The sequence below is a fragment of the Gracilinanus agilis genome, chromosome 3 (genome assembly GCF_016433145.1).
Source record: "Gracilinanus agilis isolate LMUSP501 chromosome 3, AgileGrace, whole genome shotgun sequence".
NCBI classification, from domain to species: domain Eukaryota; kingdom Metazoa; phylum Chordata; class Mammalia; order Didelphimorphia; family Didelphidae; genus Gracilinanus; species Gracilinanus agilis.
In genome coordinates this window covers 674,338,855-674,363,724 of record NC_058132.1, presented here as the reverse complement: position 1 = coordinate 674,363,724, position 24,870 = coordinate 674,338,855, and positions in this window count along the sequence as shown.

Sequence of the window (24,870 nt, the reverse complement as noted above, 5' to 3'; positions counted from 1 at the left end):
GAGAGAGAGAGAGAGAGAGAGAGAGAGAGAGAGAGAGAGAGAGAGAGAGAGAGAGAGAGAGAGAAAAGAAGCCAGAGGCATCAGGGAGCTCCTGATCAGAAGAATAATTTCTATCTCTCTTAACACCTAGCACAGTGTTTTGTGCCTGGGTTGGGGGGGTACTAGAGGGGGCTAATAAACAAATATCTGTTGTCTTACAATGTGTAGATTCAAACTCCACTAAATGTCAGGCTGTGGGTTGTGAAAGATGATTCTTCGCCAAGGAGTTCTTAAATATATCATTAATTAATGCTAATGGCTAAAAGCTAAGACAGCAGGGATGAGCTATTCAATGTGCAGAATAGATTGAATACACCATAATGATTAAACTACATCAACTTTATAGCTGGGCACAATTCCCTTCACACAACAAAATGTATCCCATAGTATTTAATACTATAGTTTACACACACTATTAATGGCTTTACCATTTATGAAGCACTTCAGATGCATTATTTCCTTTTATTCTGTCAACAATTCTGCAAGAGCAGCCATTAACCAAGATCCCCATTTTAGAGAAAAGGAATCAAAACCACAGATTTGGGAAAAGGACTTGTCCAAGGTCTTGAAGCTAGTCAGATCTTCTGATTGCAAATCCAGTCTTCCTCTATGTCACAGATGCCTCATTCATTGAAATAAATCAAATTATTATTTTTAATTTAATATTCTAGGTCACATAATCCATTCCCCCAATTTTTCAGATGAGGAAACTAACACAAGGAAGTGACATAATTTGCTTTGGGTCACACAGCTAATATGTGGTAGAACTAAATACAAACCTTGGGACATAGAATCATAGGTTTAGTGCTGAAAAAAGATCACCTACTATGGCCTGCTTAAGTTATAGATCAGGAAACCGAGGTCAAGAGGGCTCACAGGACTGGTCTAAAAGCTGGGATTTGAACTCATGCTCTCTGATTTTAAAAAAAATTTGGTGCTCTATCCATTGGACAATCCTGCCTTTTTCTTAAATTCCAGGCTGCTTCTCATTCTCCCACAGCACTTTTATTTGTATAAATAAATCTGTTTGTTGGATGGAAAATTATACATGTGTGTGTGTATATATATATACATATATATACTTATATATAAAATATCTAAGCTTATTTCTACATATATACATGCGTATATATGTAGAAATAAGCTTAGAAATTATCTAGTCCAATCCCTTAATTTTTCAGGTGAGGAAATTAAAGCTATTAAGTGAAGTGACTGGCTCAACACACAAAATTGGTGTCAGAGTTCCAAATAGCATCTGATCTCCCATCCTCTGTTTTTCCCCACAAGATCAATTTCTTTTTAAATAAATTAATTAAATTAATTTTTAATTTTTTAAAAGTTTTGGCCCTGCCTCCCCTCCCCAGACTGTGGAAAACATTATCCAGAACACTATATTCATTTCAAAAAAAGCCATTTCAGTGTTCTGCTTTAATTTAATGCAGAAAGATTTTCATGGCACATTTTAAATCTCTTATTTCACAAGATCACCTGTTGCTGAGGCATTGTAACTGCCTACACAAAGTACCACTTTGGGACACTAATTTCAGGAAAGAACTAAGAAAGATAGCAGCAGAGGTGAAACATATCAGGAAAGTTTGGGGAAGGTGAGAGCACTTTAATCCAAGATGACCAACTCACCTTGAATAAGGACATAGTCTTCAAGAACCATAGTTTTAATAATGAGCATAATGATTTCAGAAAAAACCTGGAAAGACGTATGTGAACTTATGCAGAATGAAATGAGCAGAACCAGTAGAATATTGTACACAGCAACAGTAATATTGTATAATGATCAGCTGTGAAAGACTTAGCTACTCTCAGCAATACAATAATCCAGAACAGTTCTGAAGGATTTATGACGAAGAGTGCTATTCACTTCCAGAGAAAAAACTGATGGAGTCTGAATGCAGATTGAAACACACTATTTTTTTTTATTTTTTTTTATTTTAAACCCTTAACTTCTGTGTATTGTCTCATAGGTGGAAGAGTGGTAAGGGTAGGCAATGGGGGTGAAGTGACTTGCCCAGGGTCACACAGCTGGGAAGTGTCTGAGGCCGGATTTGAACCTAGGACCTCCCATCTCTAGGCATGGCTCTCAATCCACTGAGCTACCCAGCTGCCCCCGAAACACACTATTTTTAACACTTTATTTGTATGTATTTTATTTGGGGGTTTTGTTTTATAAGTATTCTCTCATACCATGACCAATATGGAAATCATTTTTTAAAAAAAATCATAATTTTATTGAGCTGTTCATTTTTAACAATACATTCATACCTATGTCAAATGTCAAGCCTGTTTGCAGTATTTTGGAAAATTGGATCTAAGAAATAACTCTGTTGCACTTAGCATAATTTGTAGCTAAGTGAAAAGGATGCATTGATTTATTCCCCTTAGAGAACAGACTTTTTTTTTAAGGAAGGAAACTGAATGGATAGTCCTCATTGCAATTGAAGTTGTTGACTCCAACCAGCTTTGCATGTTTACATCTTAATTACTTTATCAGGTATTCCAAGTGCATCTTCTCTCTGTTATGTCAAATAGTATTTCAAAATGACCAAAGATAGATTTTTTAATGCCTTCTATGGCTCAATAGAAAGGTAGGATCTGAAAGGGACAGAATTTTTCACTCTTAGACAGTCATTGGGTGAATTGGTTTGGTTAACTGTTTGTTGTTTTGGTTGTTTTTATACGAATGATTCAGTGGTGATTGTTGAACATGCCCAGAAATAACTATAATGGAAAAATAAAGGGCATCAATAAAATTTATTTTTAAACTTTACAAATCAAAATTAATTTTTAAATTAACTAATATTTACTCATTGCTTTAAGTGACTTCAAATCTCTTTACATATATCATCTCATTTGCTCCTGACAAAAACCCTGTGAGGTATTGCTATTGTTTTCTTCATTATACAGAGGAGGAAACCAGGGCTAAGAGAATTTAAGTAACTAGCTCATGTTCATACCACTAGTTTTTGAGACAAGATTCGAACTCGTCTTTCTGACTCCAAGTCTCATGCTCTACCTATCATACCAAGGTGTACCCCTTGAAATTAATTTTTATTGTTAAAAAATACAGAAAATATTTAGGCTGAATAGAAGGAATGAAAAGATATTTTTTCAAATCATGAAAACTTCACCTTCAGTTTGAGGACCACTGTGAGAATGGAATGAATTTATGCTCCTATAATTTTAGTTGCAATCTTGCACTGTTATGTAAATATATTTAATCATTCAATAAATAAGCATTTATTAAGTACCTAGTATGTGTCAGTTGACCTACTATATAGCACAGCTAGGTGGCAGAGTGGATGTAGTGTTGGGCATAGACCACCATGCCTGACTGCTTTTCAAATCTTAAAACAAAACAAAACAAAACAAAACAAAAACAAATAAATGCCTTTTCCCCTCTCCAACTCTACCCCTGGAACTGTGAGTTCATTGGTATAAAGAAGACCATATAAGGAAATGGCTTACCAATTTAGAGCTGCATTTTCCTTGCATTTTATAGGTTTAGAGGTGCCTGGGGTCACTGAAAATCTAGATGACTTGCTCAGAGCCATACATTGTTCATTATTATTATTAATATTTTTATCGTTGTTATTTTTAAGTCATGTCTGATTCTTTGTGACCCCATTTGAGCTTTACTTGGCAAAGATATTGGAGTGATTTGCCATTTCCTTCTTCTAGTCATTTTACAGGTGAGGAAACTGGGACAAACAGTTAAGTCATTATTATTATTACCATTATGTTGTTGTTATTATTATTGTTGTTGTTACTATTACTATTATTCTATTAAATGAAGTGAGTAGAAGTTCTGACAGGTATATAATAATGCTTTGAGCATAGCTTATTTGATGAAAACTTTCCATCTTAGCACCAAATATTCACAAGTACATCTCTTTCGATATCCTGTATAAGTAGATGAGGATCCTATAAATAGGAAAATTCTGCCTTCTTTCAGGCAGTATTCTCCATTATTTTTATCTTAATGTAAGTCTCTTTAGTCAATACTACTGCTGTCGATGCTTGGGATTTAGGTAGTTCCCTTTTTTTAAGTGGCACAAAGTGCTTTCTCCCTCTGTGTCTGAGAGATAGCAATTTCATTTCATAAAAGGATAAAGTTTAAAACATCAGAGAGGAGTTGCATGTAAGATAGAATTTTTAAGTACTCCAGAAAATTGGCAATCACCTTCTCTTTTCCTCTCTTCTCCTTCTTCTCTCCCTTACCACAGTGTACACGAACCTATTTGCTATCCTTTACCACCATATTTCTGGGTTGTTTTTTTGTTTTTTTTGCTCCCTGTGATTGTTTTAAATTTCTTTTTAAGATTACACTCCAATGCTGTGTATTTGGGATCCACCATGATAATCTATTGACCTGAAAAGATATTGATATATTAAAGAGGAAGAAAGAATCGAGCATTTCCCTCCATCTCATGCATCAATAGGCTGTGAGCCAGAAAAAATCTGTAAACTCTATTGATCTCAAGTTCTAATTATAGAGTGGTTTTACATAAAGTTCTGTCCAGGTTTGTCCACACTAGTACTCAGAGTCATATTTTGGATAAAAACTTCAAATCTCATATGAATGCATGTCTAATGCAGAAGAATACAGTGCTCCATTGATGACAGGAAACTGAGGGATTGTCTTAATGAATGTGATGCATCAGGCTAGCTGACTAAAGTATGTTGTGTTTGAGGAACAGTGTTGTGTAATGGAAAAGTCAATAGACTTGGACTCAGAAGATTCAGTCTTGATTCCTGATTTCCATGATGTTGCTGCCAATATTTGAAGACCTTTGGCTTAATTAGATCCCTGGGACTCCAGAAAGAAATTGTCCAGAGGTAGTATGAGAGCAAAACCAAACAAGCAGCAACAGGACTCCAACTTGTGGATAGGACAGTGATAACAGACAGTGGCAAGAAGGCAAAGTAACTTAATTCCAGTTTTGCTTCTGTTGCTTTCTAGCAAGAATGAGCTGCAGATGAGAAAGTACAAAATCAAAGTGGCTGTCAGAAAACTCAGACCCAAGATAAAATACTTAGAGAATATCCAAGTGCCCTCTAAAGAGTTCGAGTCACCAGACACAGATGAATTTTATTTCAGTCTACTGAAAGAACCCATTTCTTTGAATATAGAATGTCCTCCTATTTGGAAGAATAATGGAAAAAGGCAAAATGGTTTTAAGACATACAATCATCTCAGGTTTCAAGGATGAAAAAGGCAGATTCTTCTACCTATGTATGGGCTAAACTAATAGATCAAATTTAATTAGACTTTATTTAATAAGAATAATTAGGAATTCATACTTGGGTTGAAAAAATGACAACTTCTTGAGTACAGATTGAGATATATGGTTAAACAATAAACTTATTTACTACAAATAGCAAAAGATTTTTTGAGTCTCTCATAAGCATTCCCTGAATATGTCAGCAAGGTGCTGTACTGAACCCAAAGTTAATATGATCTCCTGGTGAATTCACAAAAGCAAATTATCCAGAATGAGAAAGGGAATCCCTCTAAAGTTTTGTGATCTGATATTCTGGAAAATGGGCTTAAACTTGGAGTTAGGAGACCTAAACTCAAGCCCAAACTCTTGATTGTCTCTGGGTGCCCTTAGTTCAGTGATTCCCAAAGTGGGCGCCACCGGCCCCTGGTGGGTGCTGCAATGATCGGGGGTGGGGCAGTGATGGCCACATGTGCATTTATCTTTCCTATTAATTGCTATTAAATTTTTAAAAATTAATTTCCAGGGGGCTAAGTAATATTTTTTTTTTCCGGAAAGAGGGCAGTAGGCCAAAAAAGTTTGGGAACCACTGCCTTAGTTGATCACTTTAGTTCTGTAGACCTCATTGGCTTTGTCTATAAAATGAATGCATTGGAGTCAGTGATCTATAAAGTCCTCATTTAAGTTTAGGTAATCCTTCTCCTACTTCAGAACTCAGATCTGGCTCCACCAGACCTGTGAAATCTTCCTAAATGCCTGTCCTCATCACTTAAAAGCTAAGTAAGTGGGAAAATAGATAACCTCTTCAGACTGTCTTTTTCTCTGTGAAAAGGGTACACTACTTTTTGCTCTATTTGCCTCATAGAATTGTGAAAGGAAAGTTCTTGGAAAACCCTTAAAAATGATGAAGTGAATTAATGCAATTTTCTGTCTTCCCTGGTATAGAGGGGATCTTGTTCTCTCTTGAAATTTCTTGTGCCTTTCTCTTCATCCTTCCTATAATCTTATATGCTATCTTATAATTGAGTTGTTTATGGTATACATTTTTCCTCTATCATATAAAAGGAGGCACTATCATATTGGGAGTAGCTAGTAGTGAATTGTGTTCTAGGATTGAAGTAAGGCAGATCCATCTTCCTGAATTCAAATCTGGCCTCAGAGACTTACTGTGTGATGCTGGATAAGTCATTTAATCCTGTTTGCTTCAATTTTCCAATCTGTAAAATGACTTGGAGAAGGAAATGGCAAACCATTCCAGTATCTTTGCCAAGAAAATCTCAAACAAGATCACAATGAGACAGATATGACTGATAATATTGAACACAGACACATAGGCCATATAATATTGTGCCAAAAACCTAGAACCTGGATTTAGGACCCTTGTATTCAAGTCGGAGCTGTAACACTGTCTAATAAGGGGAGAGTCACCTAAGTCCTTGTTTTTCTACTGATTCTGCACTAAAGCTGATGATGACACACTGCACTAGCTCCTTTCTGTGTATTGTCTCTTGTGTAAATGGAATTAGCTCACCCTCATTCATTTTTTAGACTTTAGCCACCAGAAATAATGTCACCCCACCCAACTTAGAATTAAGTGGGGAGGGGGGAGGTCTGTGACCCACACATGATAGTAAATGACAAATAAAAAACAAGGGACTGCCCCCTGGGCAGTCCAAAACAGTATTGAGGCTGCCATTTGTCCACATGAAACTGGAAGTGGATGTAGGAAGTGACGAAAGATGCTATCTTTTAATATAATGGTAACTTCCTGTGGAGGGTTTTTGGCGCTTTGAACTTGGTGTTGAAGGAGTTTGGGTGAGACCTCAGACTGCTTCCCTTTGAATTGTCACGGGGGTAAGTTAGGCTCACTCTCTTTCTCTTCCTTTGGCGTTTCTGGAGGCTCTACCCTCAGGGAGGTCTCTCTTCTTGGAGGAGGCCTTGTGGCAGAATCTTTGTTTAATTAACCTCCGTGCCCTTCTGCTGTGGCCTCTGAATCCCTACCTGGTTCGGGCCTCTGATCCGGGCAAGAGTTTCTCTCTCTCAATTTCCCTAACTTCAACCTTCCTGAGTGTGAATAAGCCACAATAAAAGTCATCCTAACTTGGGTCTCTTTTATTTCGAGTTAATTGATTTCTGGCCACCAAACCTTAAATATCTAGTCCAACCATAATAATTCCCATTTCCCCATCTTACACTCTCCCCCATAAGAATGTAACCTCCTTGAGTTCCATTGGTGGTAGTATTGATTTGGGGCAATTTGTATCTCCCACATTTAGAACAATGTCAGGCATGTAGTAGGTGCCTCACAGTAATAAAGCGTTGTTGATTGTCTGCTCAACTAGAAGCCCTTCATTGAGAGCTCAAGTCAAAAATAATGTGGCAGCCAGAACTGAACACAATACTGCAGATGTAGCCTTATGGGAACAGATCTTTTTCAGACAAACTGTCATCTGAGATGAATGAGGAAAACATGAAGAGACCAAAGGCCACAGAGAGAGCCAAAAACAAGTTTTGTATGAGTGAGGGAGTGTGAGATGGAGGAGAGCAGGAAGCTGTGGTCAGAAAATAGAATTTCAGTCCTTTGGAGATGGTGTAGTTCCACATTAGAGTGAGGGGAGAGAACCTGCATGAGTACACTGCATGGAGATGGAGATCACTGAAGGTGAGGAGGTTGAGAAATTGTAAGGAGACAGTATTGGAAGGCTCATCAGCAGGAGTCTAGCTGACCAAACTGGGCGTGAAGGTAAATGGCTCCCTGATGAGGAAATAATTCTAGGACAAAAATCTCAACTGTAAAGCTGATTTCCTGGAGGTAAAGCAATGGTCACATGTCATTCATTCACTCATTCATTCATTCATTCATTCATTCATTTATTCAATCAATCAGCAAGCATTTATTACACACTTAGTATGTGTACAGACTAGAGAAGGAAATGGCAAACTACTCCAGTATCTTTGCCAAGAAAATCTGGTCACAAAGACTTGAACATGACTGAAAACAACTGAACAACAACAAATGTGTAGAGGCAGTGTGACATAGTGAATTTAAAATGAAGAAAGCTTGAGCTCAAGTACAATCTCTGACACCTTCTGGCTCTCTAACCCTTAACAAGTCATGTAATCTCTCATTGCTCTAGGCCAGCTTTGGTGAAACTTTTGGCAATCTCATGCTTAAACTGCAACTTCAAGCTGCCTGTGAGCCTCTGTACCTCCTCCTCATTACCCCAGAGAACAGAAGGAGGAAGTGCTTGCATTGGGCAGCTGGACAGAGGCAGGCATACAAAAAATATCCTCCAGTGTTGTGGAGACAGAGAAGGAACAGACCCCTCCATGCCTCCAGGGAACACCTGCCATTCCATCTCCAACAGGGTTCTAGACAATCCTCTCAGCTGACAAGTAGAAGAGAAGGCATTGGTAGGGGGAGTAGCATGATCTAGGAGTTCTCTATGCCAAGGAAATCAAAGTTCTAGCTCCTATCCCTATATATACTCTGTGCCTGGCACATACAAAATAAATTCAACAAAAAGGTTAAAATGACTTCTGCCTTCAAGGAATTTATATTTTAATGACTGGAGTGGCTGTGTTGGAAATAAAAAAAATATAAATATGAATATAGGCGTGGGCACTAAAATTCTCAGTATCTTTCTAAACCTACCTATGTAGCCCTCAATTTCAGTCTCCTTTACATTATATATGAAAAGTAGTTACTGACCCTTCCATGAAGATGCACAATGAAAGAAAACCTACAGCCTGCATATTCTACTTTTAAAGAGCACATACTGTTAAGAAATTCCCACCCCTCCTTTTTTCAGATTTAAACAAGTCTAAATTTGTCTCTTACATTTCTTTGAAGCAGTTAGATCATGCAGGGTATAGAGAAATTAAGACTAGGTGTAAGGAAGACCTGTCTTCACTCATAGCCTTGCACTTACTAGACATGAAACCTTGGTCTACCATTCAACTTTGGTCTGCCTTAGTTTCCGCATCTGTAAACTGGGGATAATAGTAGCTTCTACCTCTCAGGGATGTTGTGAAGATAGAATGAGGAATAAAAGTATAAAATGCTTGACAAAGCACCATAGAAATGCTAGCTATGATGTTGTTACTTTTAGTTCCCTCCTGTAAGAGAGATCTCATTGAAGTGATTATCATGACCCCTTAATTCTACCCATAAACCCATTCAGTCCAAAAATCTTTCAAATGCCAACTCCAGAGGAACAGAAAAGGACTTGAGAATGGGTATTCCCAGGTGGGAAGGAAACCATTCAAGGAGTAAACACCTGACTTTGAGACAACATATTGTTTTAAAATCCCAGTTATGATGCAGTGTGAAAGGAGCAGAACCAGGAGAACATTGTACACAGAAACTGTTACATTATGGTAAAAACATAATGGACTTTTCCACTATGTAAGGATGGGATTTGTGCAAAGGGGATGGGAAGAAAGGAGTGAGAAGAAGGCAGTTGGTGACAGTTACTGACAGTTGAGACCAGAGGGAATTCTGGGAGATTCTCCAGAGGGAGAGAGAGGAGAGGTCTTTGGGCAGAGGACTGGGAGGAGAGAGGAGGAGAACATCCCAGCTCGGATCCAGTCCTGAGGGCTTCCTGAGGATCTTTCTTTGGGCATTGAAACCCTGATTCCATGTTCAAAGATTCCATCACATCTCACCCAGGAAGACTTCAATAATTGAGTCAGCAAAGTTTTTGGACTCCATTTTGGGAGCCATCTCTTAGTCTCCTTCCCCCATTACCCAACCTTGCTGAGAGACCCCCTTTCAGTCAAAACTTACAATTATAGAAAAGGATAGAAATAGAAACAGAAGGAGAAAGGGCGGGGGAAGATGCTTGGGAGTGAGAAGCCCAAATGTTCCCTCCCGAGCAACAGACCCCCTAGAAATAGAGAAGAGGGCACCCCAAATTCTCTCTGCCCTTTACCCCTTTCCCCAACCCCTGATTTGTGAATAATAAAAGCCATTCATTAGTCAGATAGCATTCCAGAGTGCCTGATAGACTACAAGGGAGAGAGGAACCACAGCTTGGTCTGGCTGCCTCCATCTTGAAGCCCAACCACCCACTGTGAAGTTGACTGACCTTGGGAGAGGCTTGCATAAATCTTGTTCTTGTCCAGAATCAGATTGGGGTACCACATACCTCGTCTTATAGGGAAGCCTCACTCCTAACTCTTGAGGAGCAGCACGACCATCTAGGTCACCCAGTTTCGGTGTGACACCCCCTTAAAGTCTCACAGAGTATAATCAGCCCCAGGGGAGTGCTGAAAGAGAGAGTCACCTTATAGACTCTCTCTTTCTCTCTCCCCTTCTATCATCACATCTGGTACTGGCTCTCTTTTTATTATTACAATTTTGGCAGAGCCAGCTTAGGTAAAGTACCTAAATAATTCTGAAAAAAAAAACAAAACAACACTACAGTGATCCAGGACAGTTTGGAGGGACTTAAGAGAAAGAAGCTATCCATATCCAGAGAAAGAACTGTGGGAGGAGAAATACAGAAGAAAAACCTATGACTGATCCCATGTTTCAATGGGTATATGATTAGGGTTTCAGTTTTAAGTTATCACTCTATTGCAAATATTAGGAATATGGAAATGGCTTTGAACAATGACACATGTATAACCAGTGGAATTGCATGTCAGCTCTGGGAGAGGGAAGAGAGAGGGGAGGAAAAAACCATGAATCATGGAACCATGGAAAAATATTTTAAATAAATTAATTAATTAAAAAAATAAAATACAAAATCATTCGGGTCCTATTTGAACGATGTTATTTCTGGAAGCTGTGTCTTCAAGGGTCTGAATTGCTCTTTGAACTACTGGTATTGGGCTAGTTCATTATCCCAGGAGAAGTCACTACTTTTTCAGAACAGCAAGGAGTTACCGAACTGAAGATTTTGTTCAGACGCTTGAGGAAAGAATTGAGAATTCTAACAGGAAGGGAGGAAAAGAGTAAAAAGAACCACCTCTTGAAAAATGGCCCTTCCCAGGAGTCAAAGATGAGAGGAGGCAAATGGTTAGAGTGGAAAGAGTTGACTTTGAAGTCAAAGGGCTTGGTTCCTGGGTCTTCCAATGACAACCTGGGTGACTATTGATTGACAAGTTATTTAAATTTTCTAGGTCTTATATTCTTCACACGTAAAATGGAATCCAATTAGATGATCTCCAAAGTCCCTTCCAACTCCAAATTTACAACCATTGAAAACTGATATCCAAGTGGATGAAGGGAATGAACAGGGCATATTAGACAACAATATTCTAAAATGATGGGAGAAGCTAAAAGTGTGCCATTAGATGTCCCTGGCTGCTAATGATTAGGAAGGAAGAACCAATTAATAAACACAAAGTCATATTTTCTAGAATACTGGATTCAATTTGCAAAGAATAGACGGGGGGCAGCTGGTCACAGGCAGCTTGCCTGAATCTGGTCTGCATTGCTTCTGCTTCTGTCGCTTTTGGAAATTGTGGCCTTAGCCTTCTAGCTATGTGCAGCTGGGACTGCAAAGGGCTTTACAGGAAGGGAGCTTAGTGGGGTCTGACATACACAGCTTTGGCCAGCTCACCTTCTTCCACAGCAATGCACATTAGTTGCTCCCTGTTTCTTTTAAGCCTTTCAATGTGAAGTGGTCACCTGTTCCCATTGTCTATAACATGCTTGTTTGTTTCCAAGCTAAATTTATAGGGGGTGATCTTTTAAAAGTATCACCATGGTTTAATGGATCCTGAGGTTGGGTGAACAGCGAGACCTTCTTTTCATCTATTAAAATAATACTGTGGATTCTGGAACCTGGGCAGCACTTGTCTGTAAGAATCCTTAACATGGTTTCCAAAATTTCAGTTTTTAAAATGATGATTCTAAAGGCTGCTTTTGTAAGTGGGCAGAATGTTATGGCAAGTATAAGCTGGCCAGAAGGGAAAGGTGCCTGATAAGTCAAAGACACAAGTGTAATTATAGTTCAATCATGGCTCAGCTTTACAAGTCCTAAAAGGATTGAGTTGTCTGGGTAGATGACTGAGTGTAGCCAAATTCACCTAAATCTCTGTAGCTAGCTGGGCTCTGAGCAGGCCACAATTTGCATCCCATCCAGCCATTCACACAGAGCATCTTGTCATAAGTCCTGATTATTTACTTATGGTCTGTTTTAAACCTCCATAGTTAATGCCTCTCATTCCTAAAGAAGTTAATCTACCCACCCTTGAAACTTTCTTTCAGCAAGATCAATTTGACAGCTGAGGGGAGGGTAGATTGGGGAAAAACTTGAAATAGGCTGACCAACCCCCCAAATATGAGATGAGAAGGTCCTTGACCAGCATTTTGGCAGTGTCAAAGAAGAGAAAGGAGCACACACCAGAGATGTAATGAATGGAGAACTGATAGGACTCAGTAGCTGTCTATTTGGGAAGGAGTGTGAGAGAGAGTAAGGAATCAAGGATGAATGACACCTAGGTTGTGAGCCTGGTTAACTAGTGGATAGTAGTACCCTAAACAGTAAAAAGAACATTAAGAAGAAGAGATGCTTCATGGGTTTTAGAGTGAGTTTTAGACAAGTTGAGCTTAAAATGTCTGTGAAACATCCAGTTTAAGTTGTATAATAGGCAGTTAGAGATGTGAGCCTGGAAACTAGGAGAGAGATTAGGGCTGGACAGATAGATTTGATAGTCACCTACATGGAGATTGTTATTAAAACTGTGGGAGCTGATAAGATCACCAAATGAAATAACATAGAGGAAGAAAAAGACCAAGAAAAGGACAGAACCTTGAGGGACAGCCACCATTTATGACCTGGATGTAGCAAAAGAAACAGAGAAGTTATGGTCAGACAGTTAGGAAGAGAACCAGGGGAGAGCAATATCACAAAAAAAAAAAAAACTAGAGAGAAAAGTATAGTAGAGAGAAGAAATTGATCATCAGGGTTAAAGGCTACAGAACTACAGAGTGGTTAGGAAGAATAAGAATTGAGAAAAAAGTAATTAGATTTCGCAGTTAAAAGATCATTAGTGGCTTTGGAGAGAGCAGTCTTGTTTGTGTGACCCTGTGCAAGTCACTTAACCTTGTTTGCTTTTTCCTTATTTGGAAAATGAGCTGGAGATGGAAATGGCAAACTACTACAGTATCTTTGCCAAGAAAACCTCAAAAAGTCAGACATGACCAAAATGACTGAACAGTCAAAATTGTCTGTGTTGCATGATGTGGTCAGAAGCCAGTGCAAAGAGTAAAAAAGAGAGGAAGAGGAAAGAAGGGGAAGCATTTATAGAAGAAAGTCTTCTTAAGTAGTTTACTACAAAAGAAGAAGAGGTGGAGAGCAGAGGGGATTTCTAGGAGGCATCAAGTGAGGTTTTTTAAGAATGGGGTTGACACAAGTATGTTTATAAGAAGTAGAGAAGCAATTCTTGGAGAAGGAAGGTTTGAATATTATTGAAAGAGTCAGGACAACTGAGTGGTCAGTCTTCTAGAGAAGATGAAATAGAACAGGATCACTATTAAATGTAAAAGAGTTTGTTCTGGGGAGAAGGGTCACCCCTTCATGTGAGACAGGAGTAAAGGAAGATATAATGGAAGAAGGAATCTGAGTGATGTGAGACAATGAATGGGAGAAGAGGAGGCTCTCTGAAAATGACCTCAAATTTTTTTCATTAGAATATGAGGAAATGTTCATAGATGAGAGGGTAAGGAAGGGGGAGCAATAAAAGGTTTGAAGACCAATGAAAAGAGTCCTAATGGACACATCTGAAAATACCATGACCCTTGTTCAAGAAACCCCAGTAACAGAACAGGATGATTTCAGAAAAAATGTGAAAAGACCTTCATGGATTGATGAAGAGTGAAATAAGCAGAACCAGGAGAACACTGTACACAGTAAAAGCAAAACTGTGGAATGATCAATTGGATAGACTTAGCTACTGTCAGCAATACAATGATCCAGGACAATTCTTAGGAACTTATGGCAAAGAATGTTATCCACTTCCATAGGAAGAACTGTTGGAGTCAGAACACAGATGAATGCATACCATTTGTCAATTTTGGGGGGCTTATGTTTTGGGGTTTTGATTTTATAAGATTACTCACAAAAATGAACAATTTGGAAATATGTTTTGCATGATAATACATATATAACCCAGATGGAATTGCCTGCCAGTATTTGGAAGAGGAAAGAAAGGGAGAGAGAGATAAGTTCGATCATGTAACTTTGGAAAACTTAAGAGGAAATTTATTACAAGTAATTGTTAAAAAAATATTTAAAATATGAAACCAGTGACTCTAGCCCCCAAGATCAAATATAAAATCTTCTGATTTTTAAAGTTCCTTTAATCTGGTACCTTCCTATCTTTCCATTCTTCTTATACCTTTCTTTCTTTTTATTCTATTTTTTTTAAACCCTTAACTTCTGTGTATTGGCTCCTTAGTGAAAGAGTGGTAAGGGTGGGCAATGGCGGTCAAGTGACTTGCCCAGGGCCACACAGCTGGGCAGCGTCTGAGGCCAGCTTTGAACCTAGGACCTCCCATCTCTAGGTCTGACTCTCAATCCCCTGAGCCACCCAGCTGCCCACTTCTTATACCTTTCTTGCAGATATTCTGTGCTCTAGGGACACTGTCCTCTGCTGTTCCTTACAGGACACCCTATCTTCCTACATTGAGCATTTTCATTGGCTGTCCCCCATGTTTGAAATCCTCTCACTCCTAGTCTCTGTTGCCTAGCTTTTCTGGGGTCCTTCAAGTTTCAGCTAGAGTGTCACCTTCTCTAAGAGTCTTTTCTCAGTCCTCTGTAACCACAGAACAATCCATTATGTATATAGCTTGTTTATACAAAGTGATTTGCATTTGTCTCATTCATTACCTGCTGAACTGTGAGATTAAGGACTATTTTCTTGCCTGTTTAAATTATATTCCTAGTTCTCAGTACAGTGCTTGGCACAGAGCAGCTGCTTAACAAATGCTAGTTGTCTGACTTTGGAAATTCTGCTTTAGTGCTTAACTTTATTGGAGGCTAAAGGAAAGCAAATTTGCCTTTCTTACCTAGTCTATTATATTTAGTGAACCTGAGGCTTCAGAATCCAGATCATGTGTAATATCTGGTCCTGTCTGTCTACCAAGGCCATTTGGTCTTTTCCCATTCCACACACTCACAACCTCAGCCTCCTTTCTACCCAAGGACACAATTATCATATCAATACTACCATTCATAGAAGCTGGGAAGGTCACGTCACTTGATTGTCCTATATGTTAACCTTGTAATTCCCAAGATCAAATTTCCCTCTGTAATCACCATTTTCCTCTATGTATTATTCCTAGTTGTCAGTACAGTGCTTGGAACAAAATATCTCCTTAAGAAATTCTAGCTGACTGACTTTGGAACTTCTACTTGCTTTGGGGCTAACCTGTCTTTATTGGGGGCTGAAAAAAGGCAAATTTGCCTAGCTCACTATATTATTATATTTAGTGAGCCTAAGACATCAAAACCCAGGTTATGAGCTCCAAAGGGAGCAGAGTCTCTTAGATGCTTTGTATTTGCATTCCTAGTATTTACTATAATTCCTGAATATCTAAGTGCTTAATTAAATGAGTTAACATATATCAAATGTTTTATAAACCTTAAAGCACAATATAACCAAGCAGGTTAATGAAATATCAAGAAAGCTAGAAGTTGGTCTCCCTGTTCACCTCTGGATTTGCCATATCTCGTATATCCTGTTCATTTCTAGTCAGCGCATTTAAGAAAGGAAGTTGATAATCTGAACAGGGTCTACAGTACATCAACCAAGATTGTGGAAGAATTTGAATTCATGACATTTGAGGATCCACTTTAAAAATTGAGATGTTTAACCTGGGAAAGAGAAGGTAGAGGTGAATAATAGGCAAAGGAGGTTAGATTAGTATTTAATTTTTATGAAGCTACTCTTCCAACTCACATTGGCAGGCTGGATACCCAGAATTTGATTTTATTCCATCCCCTCAGACCTCTAGGGTATAGTAAGAGACATTTATAGTGCTATAGCTCACAAACCCTTGATGGTGGGATTTCACACATGCTTATCCATAGAAAAGAATATGTACTATAGTAGTATAGTTAGTATGTAATCCTCAGAAGCTTATTGCACATTCTAGCACAAGGATATATAATGTCCAAGGGAAAATAGCATCAAGCTTAGAGTACATGCAACAAAAAAAAGGATAACTCACAGTTCCCAGAAATTCTTTTGCTGGTCTTCAAGATTCTCACTGATGGTATGGCATAGCTTTTCTGCCAAGCAACTTGTAGAGTCTTGAATTTATCTTTCCTCATCCATTCCAATCTATCTCCAGTATTCTATGCAAATACTACCACTAGTTACTGCTGTCCCTCAAGAGATTCTGCTGGGATGTTGATGAAAAGGCTAAATTTTTTTGGTCCTCCAGTGTTTACAATGTTCTCCTTTTGCCAGAATTGTGGATGTGGGAAAACAAACTGAGACTAGGAATTAGATCAGGATACTTTTCCTATCCCTCCAAGAAATCATTTTCAGGGTTTTTTTCTGGAACACTCTTCTGTTTCCTCACTTGTTGGATCTCTAGGATTCTTAATGATCCTCTCTTTTTATTTGTTTTCATTTTTTGCTTTTTAATAATGATTTTTTTAAACCCTTGTACTTCGGTGTATTGTCTCATAAGTGGAAGAGTGGTAAGGGTGGGCAATGGGGGTCAAGTGACTTGCCCAGGGTCACACAGCTGGGAAGTGGCTGAGGCCGGGTTTGAACCTAGGACCTCCCATCTCTAGGCCTGACTCTCACTCCACTGAGCTACCCAGCTGCCCCCTTGATTTTTATGTTTTAGAAAAGTTATCATGGTTACATGATTCATGTTCTTACTTTCCCCTTCACTGTCCGACCTCCTCCCCCTATAGCCGATGCGCATTTCTACTGGTTTTAACATGTGTCATTGATCAAGACCTATTTCCAAATTCTTGATAGTTGCATTGGTGTGGTAGTTTCGAGTCTACATCCCCAATCATGTCCGTCTCAACCCATGTGTTCAATCACTTGCTTTTCTTCTGTTTTTCCACTCCTGTAGTTCTTCCTCTGAATGTAAGTAGCATTCTTTTCCATAAATCCCTTAGAATTGTCCTGGGTCATTGCATTGCTGCCAGTACAGAAGTCCATTACATTCTATTTTACCACAGTGTATCAGTCTCTGTGTACAACGTTCTTCTGGCTCTGCTTCTTTCACTCTGCATCAATTCTTGGAGGTCTTTCCAGGTCACATGGAATTCCTCCAGTTTATTATTCCTTTGAGCACAATAGTATCCCATCACCCACATATACCACAATTTCTTCAGCCATTCCCCAATTGAAGAACATACCCTCATTTTCCAGTTTTTTGCCACCACAAAAAAGCGTAGCTATAAATATTTTCGTACAAATCTGTTTATCTATGATCTCTTTGGGGTACAAACCCAACAATGGTATGGCTGGATCAAAGGGAAGGCAATATTTTATAGCTCTTTGAGCATAGTTCAAATTGCCATCCAGAATGGTTGGATCAGTTTACAACTCCACCAGCAATGCATTAATGTCCCAATTTGGCCATATCCCCTCCAGCATTCATTACTCTCCCCTTCTTTCATTTTAGCCAATCTGCTAGGTGTGAGGTGATACCTCAGAGTTGTTTTGATTTGCATTTCTCTAATTATTAGAGATTTAGAACACTTTCACATGTGCTTATTGATAGTTTTGATTTCTTTATCTGAAAATTGCCTATTCATGTCCCTTGCCCATTTATCAATTGGGGAATGGCTTGATTTTTTATACAATTGATTTATCTCCTTGTATATTTGAGTAATTAGATCCCTGTCAGAGTTTTTTGTTATAAAGATTTTTTTCCGAATTTGTTGTTTCCCTTCTGATTTTGGTTGTATTGTTTTTGTTTGTACAAAAGCTTTTTAATTTAATATAATCAAAATTATATATTTTACATTTTGTAATTTTCTCTAACTCTTGCTTGGTTTTAAGATCTTTCCTTTCCCAGAGATCTGACAAGTATACTATTCTATGTTCACTTAATTTATTTATAGTTTCCCTCTTTATATTCAAGTCATTCACCCATTCTGAATTTATCTTGGTATAGGGTGTGAGATGTTGATCTAAACCTAATCTCTCCCATATTGTTTTCCAATTTTCCCAGGAGTTTTTGTCAAATAGATTTTTGTCCTAAAAGTTGGGCTCTTTGGGTTTATCATACAGTCTTGCTGATGTCACTTACCCCAAATCTATTCCACTGATCCTCCCTTCTGTCTCTTAGCCAGTTCCATATTGTTTTGATGACTGCTGCTTTATAGTATAGTTTAATATCTGGTACTGCTAGGCCACCTACCTTCACGTTTTTTTTTTTCATTATTTCCCTTTATATTCTTGATCTTTTGTTCTTCAAAATGAACTTTGTTATAGTTTTTTTCTAATTCAGTAAAGAAGTTTTTTGGTAGTTTGATATGTATGGCACTAAATAAGTAAATTACTTTGGGTAGAATGGTCATTTTTATTATGTTAGCTCATCCTACCCATGAGCAATCAATGTTTTTCCAATTGTTTAGATCTAATTTTAATTGTTTGGAAAGTGTTTTGTAGTTGTATTCATATAATTCCTGTGTTTGTTTTGGTAGATAGATTCCCAAGTATTTTATATTGTCTAGAGTGATTTTAATTGGTGTTTCTCTTTCTACCTCTTGCTGCTGTGATGTGTTGGAAATATATAGAAATGCTGATGATTTATGTGCATTTATTTTGTATCCTGAAACGTTGCTAAAGTTGTTAATTGTTTCCACTAGCTTTTTATTTGATTCTCTAGGATTTTTTAAGTATACCGTCATATCATCTGCAAAGAGTGATAACTTAGTCTCCTCATTGCCTATTTTGATACCTTCAATTTCTTTTTCTTCTCTAATTGCTACTGCGAGTGTTTGAAATGCAAAAGAAGCAAGAGAGGCTTTTGCTCTTGCAGAGGGCCAACTGAAAACTTCTGGCAGTTAGAAGCCTTAGAATTCTGAGAGAAGTCAGTTGGTCCCTGAGGCTTGAAAAGAGCAGGAGCACTAACTAGAGCTTGGCTTTTGGTTTTGCTTTTTGCCTGTGCTTTGTCTCTGGACAATTTGAACCTAGCTAATTTCTCTGGACCTCTCCCTGACCTTCTCCATATTATTTCCCTCTTTTCCCTGCCTGTTTTCCTGGGACTCTGGGAGGCAGGGTGGCTTTTGGGTTTTTTAGTGAATAGACTGTGGCTTTAGTTTCCCCAAAAGGCAAGTAGGACATCCTTGAATTCAAGCTATCCCTTTAGTATACCCTCTACCTTAAAAGCAGCCAAATCTTCCCTGGCTGAGAGAAGCAGGTCCTCTCTCAGTCTAACCCATTCCTGTGACCCTCCCCCATCTTGAGTTTCTCCCTAGCAGCTGTCAGAAATTCCAAACCCCTCTCTCCTTCCTGACCAACCCTGAACATTAATAAATCCTTTTGTTACCTAATCAAACCCTCTGGAGAATCATTGTGTTGAAGATTTAGGCAAGGGTTGAAGGGGAAGAATTATTCTCTTTTATTTTCTGAGGGAAACTGGAGGCATCCATCTTGGGAGGAAGTAGTTGCCCAATGCTTCCTCCTGAATCCCTTCAGTTTCATTGATAGGGAGGAGCCTTGTGATTCCTCCTTTGAGGACTTGAGAAACTGACAAGAAAGCCCTCAAGTCAGATTCAAACCACTTCTGACTGCCCCTATTCATTCTGTCTGTAAAAGTACTTTTCTGCCTAGAATGGTTCACCCTATTTCCCCTCAGTATCCTCTGTGACTAGCTTGGGTGTCTAGTCTGTGTTAGCTGCCTCTCCTGAACACCTCACCCTGTACCCTCACCATCCTAATACTGCCTTGTCCATATCTCCCTAAACTCCGCCTTCCCTTTCATTCCTCTCCTATCACCTCAATTACCTTTTACCCCTCTGTCATTCAGCAAGGGAAAAAGAGCACCCCCAAATCTTAGTGTCTCCCTTTAATCCATTACATGTTTCTAGTACAATGTTAATGTCACTGACAATTTTTCTCCCTAAAATCATGATGTTTTATTATTTGAAGACATTTAGCATTTCTGGAAGAATATGGTATTAAACAGATTTATTTTTCTATTTAAAAAATTATTTACTTAGTAACCACCATCACCAACAATAACATTTAAATAAATAAATGCATAAAATTATGTGTAAACCCCCCAAAATTCTACATTGTTTACTATTTGTTTAAATATATAAATTAATATATGTGTATTAATATAAAATCCTCTTCTTCTGAGTTCCCTTTGGACTTATTTTATTTTGATGATGTTATCTCTTGATTTTATGATTGTTATTTATTTTTAATCATATATCATATGATTAAATTATTAAATTATCATAGAATATTATTCTCATTCTCTTTTTATCTCTTCATATATTTCCCATATTTTCTTTCCAATATTTGTCATTTCTAATAGCATACAAGCCATTATATTCATATATCACAATCTATTCAGCCATTTCTCCCAATCATTGAGTTTGTGTTACTTCCAGTTATTTTGTCATTACAAACCTTTCATGAATATTTTTATACAGGTATAACTTTTTACCCTTTCAATAGTGCCCTTAGGGACTAATCCTAGTAATGGAATCTTTAGGTCAATGAGGATGAACAGCTTTCCAACTCTTGATATATATTTCCATCTTTTTTTTCTAAAACATAATTCACAGCTGCTTTAGCAATGTAACATTGGGTCTGTTTCTTCATGTTCCAATCAGCATTAATTTGATCAAACTTAACTCACCTGGTTTCCAGTTAATATACATTAGCAGGTCCACATTTAACTAGATTGATCCCACGGGAGAAGACACAATCTGTTACCAGGACTATACTTTTTTCCAAAACCAAGTCTTTTTAGCTTGGTCTTACCCACTGGAACTTTTGTTCCAATGCCACAAATCCACAGGAATGCAGGCTTCCCTCTATAATATGATTAGTATAGTATAGATTCCCTCTGTAATATGATTAGACTTTTGCAGATATTTGTACTCTCTAAGCCATTGTTGTTTCATCAGAAACTATGTTTGGATTGTGTGTATGTTCCTGCTTAAATCTATTACTAGCCTCATGCAGGTATGTGTGAGTTCTTAAATATCTATCCTATTTAACTTATCTATGATTCTATTCACCTCTTTAACCTCTTTCATATTTATTTTTTAGAAATATTTATCTGTTTTTGCGAGGGGAAAGTTAAAGTCCCTTGCTATTATTTTTTATTATTATCGATTTGCATCTATCTCTCATTTAGTTTTCCTTTTGAAAATCTGAGAGCTATAACTCTTTGTGCATATAGGTCCAATGATGATAATGTTTTAATATCCATAATACACCCTCAACTAATATAGTTACTCTGTTCATCCCTTCCAATTATATACATTTTTATTCATTTTTATATTATATATTATATACATTTTTATCTCTAACTCTGTCAGAAATCATGACTGCTACTTTCTGGATCAGCTGAGACTTAGAGTATTGTAAGGAGTAAAAAGGGGTTTTGGTTAGGTGGATATTAAAAGGTTTGTTTGCCAGGGAACTGAAGAATTATCAGTCCCCAATGAAGGAATAACCTCAAGTCAAAATGACCTTTATGGAAGTTTATTTATAAATGAGGAGAGGAAGAGAAAATAAGAAAATCAGAAAGAAGATAAGATAGGATAAGTAACCTCAAACACTAGGCAATTTGCTCCAGTCCCCTAGTTTAACCCAGGCAGATCTAATTAGCCCTCAGTTGATCAAGGCCCAGCCTTAAGCCCAAGGTTGGAGAGCCTGAGACCCAGAGGACCGGAGGGCCAGAGGGCCAGAGCGCCCTGTAGGTGAATGAAGCAAAGGCTTCAGACACAGAGTCTCTTTTGAAAGGGAAGTTCCTTAAGAGAAGTTTAGGAAGATTTAGTCTTTACACTCACCATGTGAAATTTCAAAGGAAAGATTTAAGAACAGTCTCACCAAGGTCTCAGGATCCCCGGCCCAATGTTCCTCCAAGTCCAAGTTATGAACAAGTAAAAGTCCTTCAGGTCCAAGACACAAACAAGAAGTGAGAGAGTTGAACTCAGTGAACTCTCTTTTAAAGGGGCTTCTTTGGGTCACTTCCTGTGCCTCCCTCCTAGTTTACGTGTGCAATTACAACAGACACTTTTCTTAGGACTGCCCAGGAGGCAGTCAGTAAATTCAGATTTGTCACTCACTCTAGCACATGTAGGTCACAGACCTTCTAACTTGTGAGTTAAGTGGAATTGTTTACACTTTTGGTGATTAGATTTGAGGATGGGCAAGGTAGATTTAATTTCATTATCACAGTATTCTGCTCTAACCTCTTATCTTCACTCTATGTGTGTCTACCAGTTTCAGTGTGTTTCTTATAGATCCTTAGGTCCTGGTTGTTGTTCCTTTCTGTTCGTCTATCTTGTTCCCATGGGTGAATTCATTCCATTTACTTTCAATGTCATAATTACATAGTTCCATGTATTCTATTCCTCCTCATTGTTTGTTCCCCTCTTCCATTCTTTCTGCCATATCCCTTTTCAAATGACAAGCTTTCTTTGACCAATACCTCTCCAATTTACACCCATTCCCTCAAATCCTCCCTTATCCTCTCCCATTGCCCTTCTAGTTAGAAATTGGCCCATCTTTCCAAAGATTTCTCCCTTGTCCCTTCTGCCTTACCTTTTAATTCTTATTCTATCCACCTTTCCAAAAATATTCTTTATATGCCTTTTCTTATATGTCCAACCATGCCTTCTTCTTCATATGAGTCTGATTCTAAAAATTCTGCTCCTATCTTGTCCAAAGAGTCTCTCTCTTATCACTCCACAATAATTCCTTACCTCTTGATATGTATTTCGCTATGAGTATCCCTCTTTTCCCTCCTGCCCTCTTTTCTCTTTAACCCACCCTTTCTTCTCTTATTCCCTTGATCCCCCACGGGGACTTCCAGTCATTTTCTTACCTCATTCCACATCCTTCCTGTTTCTTTGTATAATAAGAAGAGATTTACCCTTCTAACTGTATGTGTTGTTCTCTCTTTATCCAGGTCTGATGAGAATAAGGTTCTAGTACTAACAGCCCGTGACCCACTCCTCTCCTTCTCCACAGCGGTTCATCTACTCATTCTTCCTCCCCATGAGAGCAGTTCTGCTCTATCTCATCTCTTTTTCTTTATTCCATGACCATTTCTCATTCTATTCTATTCACCTTAACCTCAAGTCTTCCATCTATACAATACCCAGGCAATGGTATAATTCCAAGGGGCCATAGATGATTTTCCCATACAGGAATCAAACACTTTTACCTTTTCTGTTTCTTATGATTAGTGTTTCACTACCTTTGTATACTTCTTATAGATCAACTTTTCTGTTGATTTCTGTTTTTTTCCCCCAGGAATAGTCAAAACTAATTCAGTTAGTTAAATATCCATTTTTTACTTTTTATAATTATGTTCATCTTTGCTGAATATGTTATTCTTGTAAACTCAGTCCTTTGTGTTATGTCTTAAATACTTTTAATGTTGTGGCTGCTAAATCTTGGGTTATTCTGACTATAGCTCCACAGTATTTAAATTATTATTTATTTTTTGCTTGTATTCTTGCCTCCTTAACCTGGAAGCCTTTGAACTTGGCAATAATATTATTGTACATTTTCATCTTTTGGACTCTTTGAGATGGTGATCAGTTGATGCTTTCAATTTCTATTTTATGTTATGATTCTAGAATTTCTGGGCAATTTTCCTTGATCATTTCTTCGATTATGGTGTCTAAACCTTTTTTTTTTTTATTGTAACTTTCTTGGAGTTCAGCTATTCTCATATTGTTTCTCCTTCATCTGTTTTCTAGGTCAGTCTTTTTTTTGGAGACAAGATGTTTCATATTGTATATTTTTTCCTTTTTAAAGTTTCCTTTATTATTTTTTATTGTCTTAGGAAATTATTAGCTTCCCCTTATCTAATTCTAGTACTTGATACATTATTTTCTTCTATGAGTTTCTGGATCTCTTTTTCCTTTTGAGTGACCTTACTTTCAAAATTTTCTTTATTTTCTTGCATTGCTCATTTTTCAAATTTTTCCTCAACCTTTCTAATTGATTTTTGAGTCTTCTTTTTAAGCTCTTCTAAAACCTCTTTTTGAGCTTGTAGTCTTTCATTATATTTCTTTGCTGTTTTTGAAGCATGTGCTTTAGTTCATTGTTCTCTGAATTTGAGCTGAGGTCTTCTCTGTATCCATAATAGTGGTCAACAGTTGAGTTCTTTCTCCTTTGCTTGTTCATTTTCATTTATTTATTTAAATTTTAGTGGTCAGGCTAATAGATTTAGTTATTGCCCTTTTGCTAGAGGCCCATGGTTCTTAGTGTGTTGGAATATGTTAGCTCAAGTTTCAGGATATTTTTTGTGTGTTTTTTTCCACCTGGGGCCTACTTAATTTCTCTAATTTTTATAATCCAGAGTGAGATGTACTTCTGGTCCCCTGATCAAACTCCAGTCTGTGACTGACCTCAGGTACTTCAACCAGAGCCTGAGGGAAGTTCTGCCACTACAATT